Here is an 8,639-nt window from a genome sequence, read left to right on the forward strand (position 1 = left end):
AGCCTCATGAGACTGTGGGGGCTCTGTGTGCTATTGTAATGATAATAATTTCTTATTTTGAGGTTCAGATTCTCAGCCTTGCTCCAGCTGCTTTGCACCATTCTGGTAGCATAGCTTTTCTTGAAACCTGGGTTGTGTAGCAGTGGCTGCCAAACTTCCAAAAGAGAGAGACGACTTTTCTATACTGCTGTACCATTAGAAAGAGAATTCCACTTGATGTGGGAAAGAGAATGGCAACTGATTGTAGAAGCTCACTATTCTGCATTGTTACTGGTCAGTTGGGTACCAGCTTGGAGCCGAGAAGTCCACAGTGGGTGCTGGAGGTTTGCCTGGCAATGCATTGAGTGATGTAGAAGTGTATGATCAAGGTGACCAGTATGCCAGAGATCCTTGAGGGATTTGAACAATTGGAGTTCTTGAAACATGGTGAGATATAGATGGAACTCATGTGCCCATCCTGTGTCTACCACATCAAGCTAATGAATATATTAATAGAAAATATATACCCTACTGTGCTGATCAGTTTCTTTGTGTTTCATAGGTTAGCTAGGCAAAGTACATTTTAACAGTTATAGAAGGAGCTGGTAGCAATTCCTGTATTTAGGGTACCTGATACTTTGAATTATAAAATATTTTGACCTTTTTGGAGAAGCTCAAACACCTCTGTTATTTGCTGCCGGACTTTGAAATTTGGCAGTAAGAAAACCCTCAGACTAGAGCTATGCCTTATCTTTGACCTATGAAATTCTATTCAGGTTTAACTGTTGCAAATTGTTGAAACTCACCATTTCTCTGCTGTAGCGTGCATTCCTCAGGAAAATGACAACAACCTACAAACTGAACATGAACATTCTAAATGCAACTGGCCCCATGTTGTGGCCAAAGTAGTAACACTATACACTGCCCTGGAAATACCAGAGAGCTGCCCAAGCTCCTACAGGATGGGGAGGAGAGAACCAGACTGGGCTTTGCTCCCACCAGACCACACTGACACCAGGCACATGCTGGGGTGCTGGAACAATTTGTATAGTGGGGATGCTAAAAGCCATTGAACCAAACTGTAAACCCTGTATGTGATGGAAACCACTTCAAGCCAGGGGTGTGGTAGCACCCCTAGTTCCAGCATCCATGGGCACATAGCACAGCATTCTCTCTCTGAGAGAAAAATTCAATTTTGCTGAGAATTTTCAATTTTCCATCAGAAAAAACAAAATGAAATATTTTGGTTTGGGTCAGTTTAACATGGATCAAAATATTATGGTTTGTTGAACATTTCATTTTGAGTCAGTTCAGCACTAAACTACATTTGCCTGTGGTGCTACATTGTATCATGGGAGTTGTAGTTCAGGTGTCTCATGCCCCCTATTCTCTCTTATGAGCTGGGTTCCCTTGCTGGAGTACATCTTCCATGATGCAAAGTGGTCTCTCCTCTGACCAAGCATTCTGGAATTGCATCCTGGGAGTTATACGACTGCAGGTGCATCAAGGAAGATGTAATCTGTCCTGGGACTGGCTCACAGGGAAGAGTGGGGACATAACACATGAACCAGGGGTCACCCAATGAAATGAATAGGCAGCAGGTTTAAAACAAACAAAATGAAGTATTTCTTCACACAATGCACAGTAAACCTGTGGAAATCATTGCCAGGGGATGTTGTGAAGGCCAAAAGTATAACTGGGTCAAAAGGAATTAAATAAGTTCATGGAGGTTAGGTCCATCAGTGGCTATTAGCCAAGATAGATAGGGACACAACCCCGTGTTCTGGGTGTACCTATTCCTCTGCCTGCCAGAAGCTGGGAGTAGATGACCGGGGATGGATCACTTGATACATTGCTGTGTTCTGTTCACTCCCTCTGAAGCATGTGGCACCAGCCACTCTAGGGAGACAGGAACCTAGGCTAGATAGACCATTGGTTTAACCCAGTATGGCCATTCTTATGTTCTTATGATACCATGCACCCAAAACTACAATTCTCATGAAGAGATGCAGCATCACAGGGAAATGTAGTTTAATGCTAAACTGACTCAAAATGAAACATTGTGAGTCAGCTCAGCAAACCAAAACAAAATATTTTGTCAGAAACCATTTCACTTAACAGTTCAATTTAAACATTTTAATTTAGCTGAAACAGCACTTTTTGCACTTTTGTGTGTGGGGGGGGGGGGGGGGGTCAGAAGATGTTGAGCAGACAAAATAATGTTTCCAAACTCACAGTGTTTCTCAGTGCTGCCACATGTTCAGTGCTGCTCTAGGTAAGGAAGCTGTACCTCAATGTACTCTCACTGAGATTTACTTTTATTTTATGAGTGGGGATTCAGGCCCCTAGAGTGACTATAGAAAGTGGAGTCTAAGGATCCACATCCCAGTATTCTCTACCACCTCCGAGACAACACTTTCAGCTGTCTTGAAAATCCCAGGCTCTCATGAAATAATATGCTATCAAGCAGGTTTACGAGAGCCATCACCGTAAAGATTTTTCTCTAGATCCAAAGGGGAGGGGAAGAGAGAACAAAAACAAGTATGAAGGAGACAGTACCACATGTGCGACAGAAACACTGCAGAGGACAATTCTTGATTGAACTTTTGAAAAATCTTTGTAGTTCACTTTTAGGAGGACTTCACTGGATTTAATTACATGATTTTTCATTTTGTTATAGTATTTGAGGGAGTGGGGCAAGAAATGTATTACTTTAACAGATTTATTCTTTCACATGTATTGGATTTGAGGTGTACTGTAATTCAGCATGTCAAAACTATATGCTTGATGAAAATAAGCTTGCCAGTCTTTAAACTTTAAGGTAATGTAAGGTATTATCAGTGTTTGTTTTGCATTCCATGGAGAAAAAACAAGAGAAGTAGGTGCTTGAGCAGTTTGGGAATGTAACTGATGTTTATTAGACAGATCTTTCAGACAAGTGGTAGTGTTTTGATCATGTCTCATTGAATAGAGATGGCAGTCTGGAGAAGGTGTTTCTTGAGGGGCAAGTCCCAAGGAGGAAAAACAGATGGGCAGAGACAGCATCAGTGGAGCAACATCACAAAGTGTACAGTCTTGTGAGTTAGTCAGACAAATAAGGTTAGTAAAAGACAGGAGGTCTCATGGCATCAACTTTCAGGACTGAGGATGCTCTGAAACAACAAGTAAACAAACAGAACATTCTGTTCTCTTTAACCCATCTGATTTCTTGTGAAATATAACATGAATACACTATTTCATACAGTAACACCTACATACTTTATGAAACACCTCATTATTTTTGTGTGTTGGGTTGTATGTTCAGCCTCTTATCAAGCCTCATTTGATGTCTTACTACATATACAAAAGTACAAAATCAAAATATGCTATATTTTTCCTTATTATATACTTTTCACCTCAATCTAGACTCTGCTGATCAAATAAAGGAAGATAAGAAATTCTGGCTTAGAAGTCTTATCACAGTTATAAATTACATGCAATCACACAATGTGAATTTTACAGACATATTGTACATATCCTTCAATGAAGGATGATGGGCCTCAGTGCACACATCAAAACATTTCATTAGCTTTCTCTCATACATAAAATATAGTAATACAACCTCCCACATTTAAATGAAAATGTTTTTAAAGAAAAAAAATTGTATTGGAGTAAGAAAAAGGAAAGATTTTGTCTTAATAAGTGGTAAATCACACTTGATAACATTTTAATAGAGCAGAAACCACAAGCAAAAATTAAGAGAATAGCCTGGACAATTCCTGCCACATCTCCTCCTCCCCGCCTCTGGACTCTTCCCTCTTTTTAAAATTTAGAACTGATACTAGGATTCCTTATATGCTGAGCCACAAGACACTGAGGTTTGTACCAGTCTACACCTGTATCATTTAAGTACTATACTACTTTGTGCAATATTGCTGGACCAGTTTTGGTATAGTTGGTTCCTGCCAGGTTTTGGTACACATACAACATGGAGGTGATGTGGCTCTGCTGTTTGCATCCAACTTGAAATGGAGGAGATCTCCTACATCAAAAATGAATTGAATACAATGTTTCTACCTTGTGTGTGGGTCCGTAAAGGTGAGCAAGTTGAAACTGGTTTTGGTGAACCAATCACACTGTTACATGGCAAATTCTTTGCATAAACTAATGAAGTTCTTCATGACAGCTGGAGGTGACAAAGCTGATAGTGCTTGGTGACCAATATCTATGGGGATACCAAATCCTATGAACCCAGCTCAGGATTTCTTGGTCCCCATGGTGACCATAGGACTATCTCTAGCGGTTACTGTTTCAACACACATATATAGCTGATCACACTTTGTATTAATCTTTCTAATGGCAGATGTACACATGGAACATGAGAGTGACAGAACCTGGTGGCTCCTTGCATAAGAGAACACTTGGGAAAGAAGAGCAACTGAAAGGAAGATTGGAACCATTCCGGAGTAACTCCATCTCTTCCTGCTTGTGTTAATAATACCTAATGGTCAACAGTATCAAAACCAGCTGACAGATCTAAAAGAATCAGCATGGGCTGTGATGTTCTTCCATCACCAGAAGTTGATACCAACATAACCAGCATAGTCTCGATAGTATACCCACACCTACAATCAATGCTACTGGATTCAAAGATACCAGAATGCTCCAGAAATTGACGGAATTGCCTCACCAACTCTTTCTAACAAAAGGAAGGTTCAAGAGAGTATAATTGCATATACTGTAAATGTAATGAGATAGTTTCTTGAGGATCTACTAATTCCTTCTTTAAGAGAAATTGGCATCTACAGAGACATTTCCAATCAACTCTAATAAGGGCCCTAGCATCAGGCTTCACGAGCCCAAAGAAGAACAGATCTAAATCGCTTGGCATAGCCCCTCTCCATCCCTCAGCACCTCCAGAACCTCAATGTCTGTCACACACTCAAACTCAGACCAAAAAGATGTAGCTCTGTTACACCCTCCTGAGATGTAGCTCTGTTACCAGCTCTGTCCAGATCTGCCACAAAATTTGAAAATTCCCAAAGAAATAGTCAGTTCTGTCATGAGATGTAAACAACTGGGGTTAAACATCATCTCTTCTTGCCTCAATCCCTGAAGCATATTGGATTTATAACTTATTTTCCAAAGGTTTTCTCTTGCAGTCCCTATTCAGGCAAACCTCCTCAGGTTTGCAAATTCCAATCTACTTTCGACCGTTCTCCCTGAGCCAAATATCCTATCACTTAACCTCTCTATAAAACTGGAAAAGAAAATAGAAGCAAATAATGCATTCCTTGGTGACTATCTGAGCAGCAGTCTGCAATGGTTAAAGTCAGTTTGTTTCTTACCTGCCAATACTGCAATAGCTAATTTCCCTTTCAGTGCAAGAAAAATGCATAAATAAAGAGAATTGCCCTTTACTTCTTGTATTTGATAGGCCACAGTATAAAAGTCATATTAGATGAAAGACAGGTGAATTTTTTCTTATTCAACATAGATTTGGGGAAAACAGTGCAATGTGGTCAGAAAATGGGGTCCTATCCTCCTCCCATTGAAATCAAATGAAAGTTCTACCATTGACTTCAATAGCAGCAAAAGGGCAGCTATTGTTACTTTGAGATTTGAGAGTCTTATTCTCTCCATACAGTGTTTCCATTAAAAGAGAAACATTCTCCACTGAAGTGAAAATGTAGAAAAATAAATTAGAATGCAAAACCTATTTATACTTTTCTAACTGCATAATCCTTTGCTGACACAGCTTGTGCAGATAACACTACAGCAAGGAGAACTACACTTTGTAAACATAAGCTGTTTTCTTTCTCCTTTGTTAGTACTGTATTGTTCTCTTTAATGTTTGGAATTCATTGTGAATGTGGGGTCTTACCTCTCCTAGCCAACAGTCAATTATAAAAATCTCCCCCCCCCCATATTTTAAAAGCTGCTTATAAGGCAAAAAACTGATAAATGAGACACCCCTTATCCTGTGGCAGCTATAGCAATTGCTCCCAAGTAAGGATTTACCTCAGGGAGGACAGACAACAGCAGCGCCTTGCTCTCCACCAGAGATCAGGCTTGTTTAGAGGAGAAACTCTTGCCAGTGTTCTAAAGCATCTCTGTTAGTGGAAGATGAAATATAGTTCCTGGTGGTCTGACACTAACCCCTACCCTGCTAGTCCTGTCTAATTTGTGGGCTGCACCAAGAAGTCCCAGATTCCCCAACAGAGTAGCAGTTGCAAGGAACTTGTGCTATTAGCGCTCCACTCCAGGTGCATTTTAAACATCTGGGAGCCAACAGCCTAGTGTGCACAGGCAGAACTGGTGGAATCCAGGCTGTTCGTCTGGCCTGAGAGCTGTGCAAATACTGGGCTTTGCTTCATGAATATTCATATGCAAGAAGTGATTGTTTTTGCAAGAATATTTGTAAGCTTGGTCCCTGCCAAAGTTTTGCTATTTCTAAAACACAGCTTTTTGTGGCCAAAATGCTCAAATTCCACCTTCTGGGCAAGATTGTGAATTTTCTTTTATTTTCCTGGATAGATAATTTCACAGTAAAAAATCCAAACAAAAAAACAACCAAACAAAACCAAACCCTGCCCCTTTAAACTTGCTTTCATTTCACCAAAAACTTGAAATGAAAATTCATTTGGTTTCCCGTGATCCCCCCAAAGCATGATTTGTTATCAGCTTTGCCAGCAGTCAGTATTTGTTTTTCACTCATCACTTTCACAATCTATACAGATGGTGGATGGACTGCTGTACTGATGGATCAGCAAAGGACTGTCAGTCCTGTTCAATTAAGAGAGAACTTTGCTTGGTATTAACCCTTGCATTGTAACCAGTGGTGCACATAGGGCAGTACGGTACGCCGTACCATTAAGATATTTATTGCTGATACACCGTACCGGAAAGACAGAGGTGCAGAACGTGGGGCCGCCAGCAGCCCCATGCCAACAGCTCCTCTGGCACGGCTGTATCGCCCCCAGAGCCGCCACCAGCCTTTCCATGCAGCTGCATCTCCTGTCTGGGGTCTGTACAGCCCCGCCAGAAGGGGCTAGGGGAAGTACAGCCGTGCCAGAGGAGCTGCTGGTGTGGGGCCACCAGGCGGTCCCACGTTCTGCTTCTTTCGCTGCTGCGATTCTGGAGAGCCCAGTGGTTCAGAAGTCTATATCCGGCACAGCAGGGGGACAGAGCCCCTCCCCAGGTAACATGAGATGGAGAAGGGACAGGGAGAGTGCGGGGGGCCCTGGGCTGGGGGCGGGGTGGGGCGGTGCAACGATGAGTCACGTGGGGGGTCACGTGCCCCCCTTTAGCTGGAGCCCCCCCTTTGTGTCCCTCCCATGAGTCGCCTATGCGCAGCATACCGATAAAAAATAAATTCTACTTGCATCAGTGACTGTAACCTATATTTTTCCATGGCTGCAATTTTCTAGATAATATCTATTCTACTGAAAAGCAAACCAGGAAATACTAGAAAGGTCTAGGCGCTTTGGAATAATATGTTTTAGAAACGTCCTTAATACCTAATTTAGAACCAAAGAGGTTAAATAAATCTCTGTTTGATAATTTTGGCATTTGAAAACCAGTGACCATTTTTATTGGCTCTTGTTTACTAATTCTTGACAAAGGTGCCTAATTGATAGTACTAAACAATTATATCCTTCATCCACAATATAGATACAGGCTCCAACATAGCCTCAACAATGCTTCTACAACCAGGCAGTCCTTTGATTTTTTTGTGACACGATCTACAAGAGTGCTGCCAAAAAAATCAGAAAATAAAGATGCTTTGGTCAAGATAAATATTTTAACAGAGATTTTAATTTCTGTTGCACCACTCTCTAATAATTTAACAACTCTTTGCAGAGCACAAAGGCCTAGAAGCATGACATCAATCTCTTCCAGCTCAAAAAATACAAATGCCCGTGCTCTTTGAAAGAAAATTTTCCCAAGACATTTATTTAGCCCATATTCCCAGGGCCGGCTCCAGGCACCAGCCCACCAAGCTTGTGCTTGGGGCGGCACCTGGAGGGGGGCGGCGCGGCGCTCCAGCTCCGGCCGCCAGGGAGAGCGGAGCCACAGTGGGCTCGCCGCCCTCCCCTGGCGCTCTGGCCGCCGGGGAGAGCGGGGCCGCAGCGGGCTCGCCGCCCTCCCCCCGGCGCCCCGGCCGGGCTCTCCGCCCTCCTCCCGGCGCTCTGGCCGCCGGGGAGAGCGGAGCCCCGGCCGGGCACTCCGCCCTCCTCCTGGAGCTCTGGCCGCTGGGGAGAGTGGAGCCGTGCCGGGGTGTCCGCCCTCCCCCCGGCGCTCTGGCCGTCGGGGAGAGCGGAGCCCCCGCCGGGCTCTCCGCCCTCCCCCTGGCGCTCTGGCCGCCGGGGAGAGCGGAGCCCCCGCCGGGCTCTCCGCCCTACTCCCGGTGCTCTGGCCGCCGGGGAGAGCGGGGCCCCGGCCGGGCTCTCCGCCCTCCCCCCGGAGCTCTGGCCGCCGGGGAGAGCGGAGCCGTGCCGGGGTCTCCGCCCTCCCCCCGGAGCTCTGGATGCCGGGGAGAGCGGAGCCCTGGCCAGGCTCTCCGCCCTCCTCCCGGGGCTCTGGCCGCCAACGGAGCTGCGGCGGGCTCGCCGCCCTCCCCCCGGCGCTCTGGCCGGTTGGGGAGAGCGGCCCGCGGCCGGGCTCCTGGGGGGGGGGGG

This window comes from Terrapene carolina, unplaced genomic scaffold, assembly GCF_002925995.2.
Source record: "Terrapene carolina triunguis isolate 2854851 unplaced genomic scaffold, T_m_triunguis-2.0 Scaffold84, whole genome shotgun sequence".
Lineage (NCBI taxonomy): Eukaryota > Metazoa > Chordata > Testudines > Emydidae > Terrapene > Terrapene triunguis.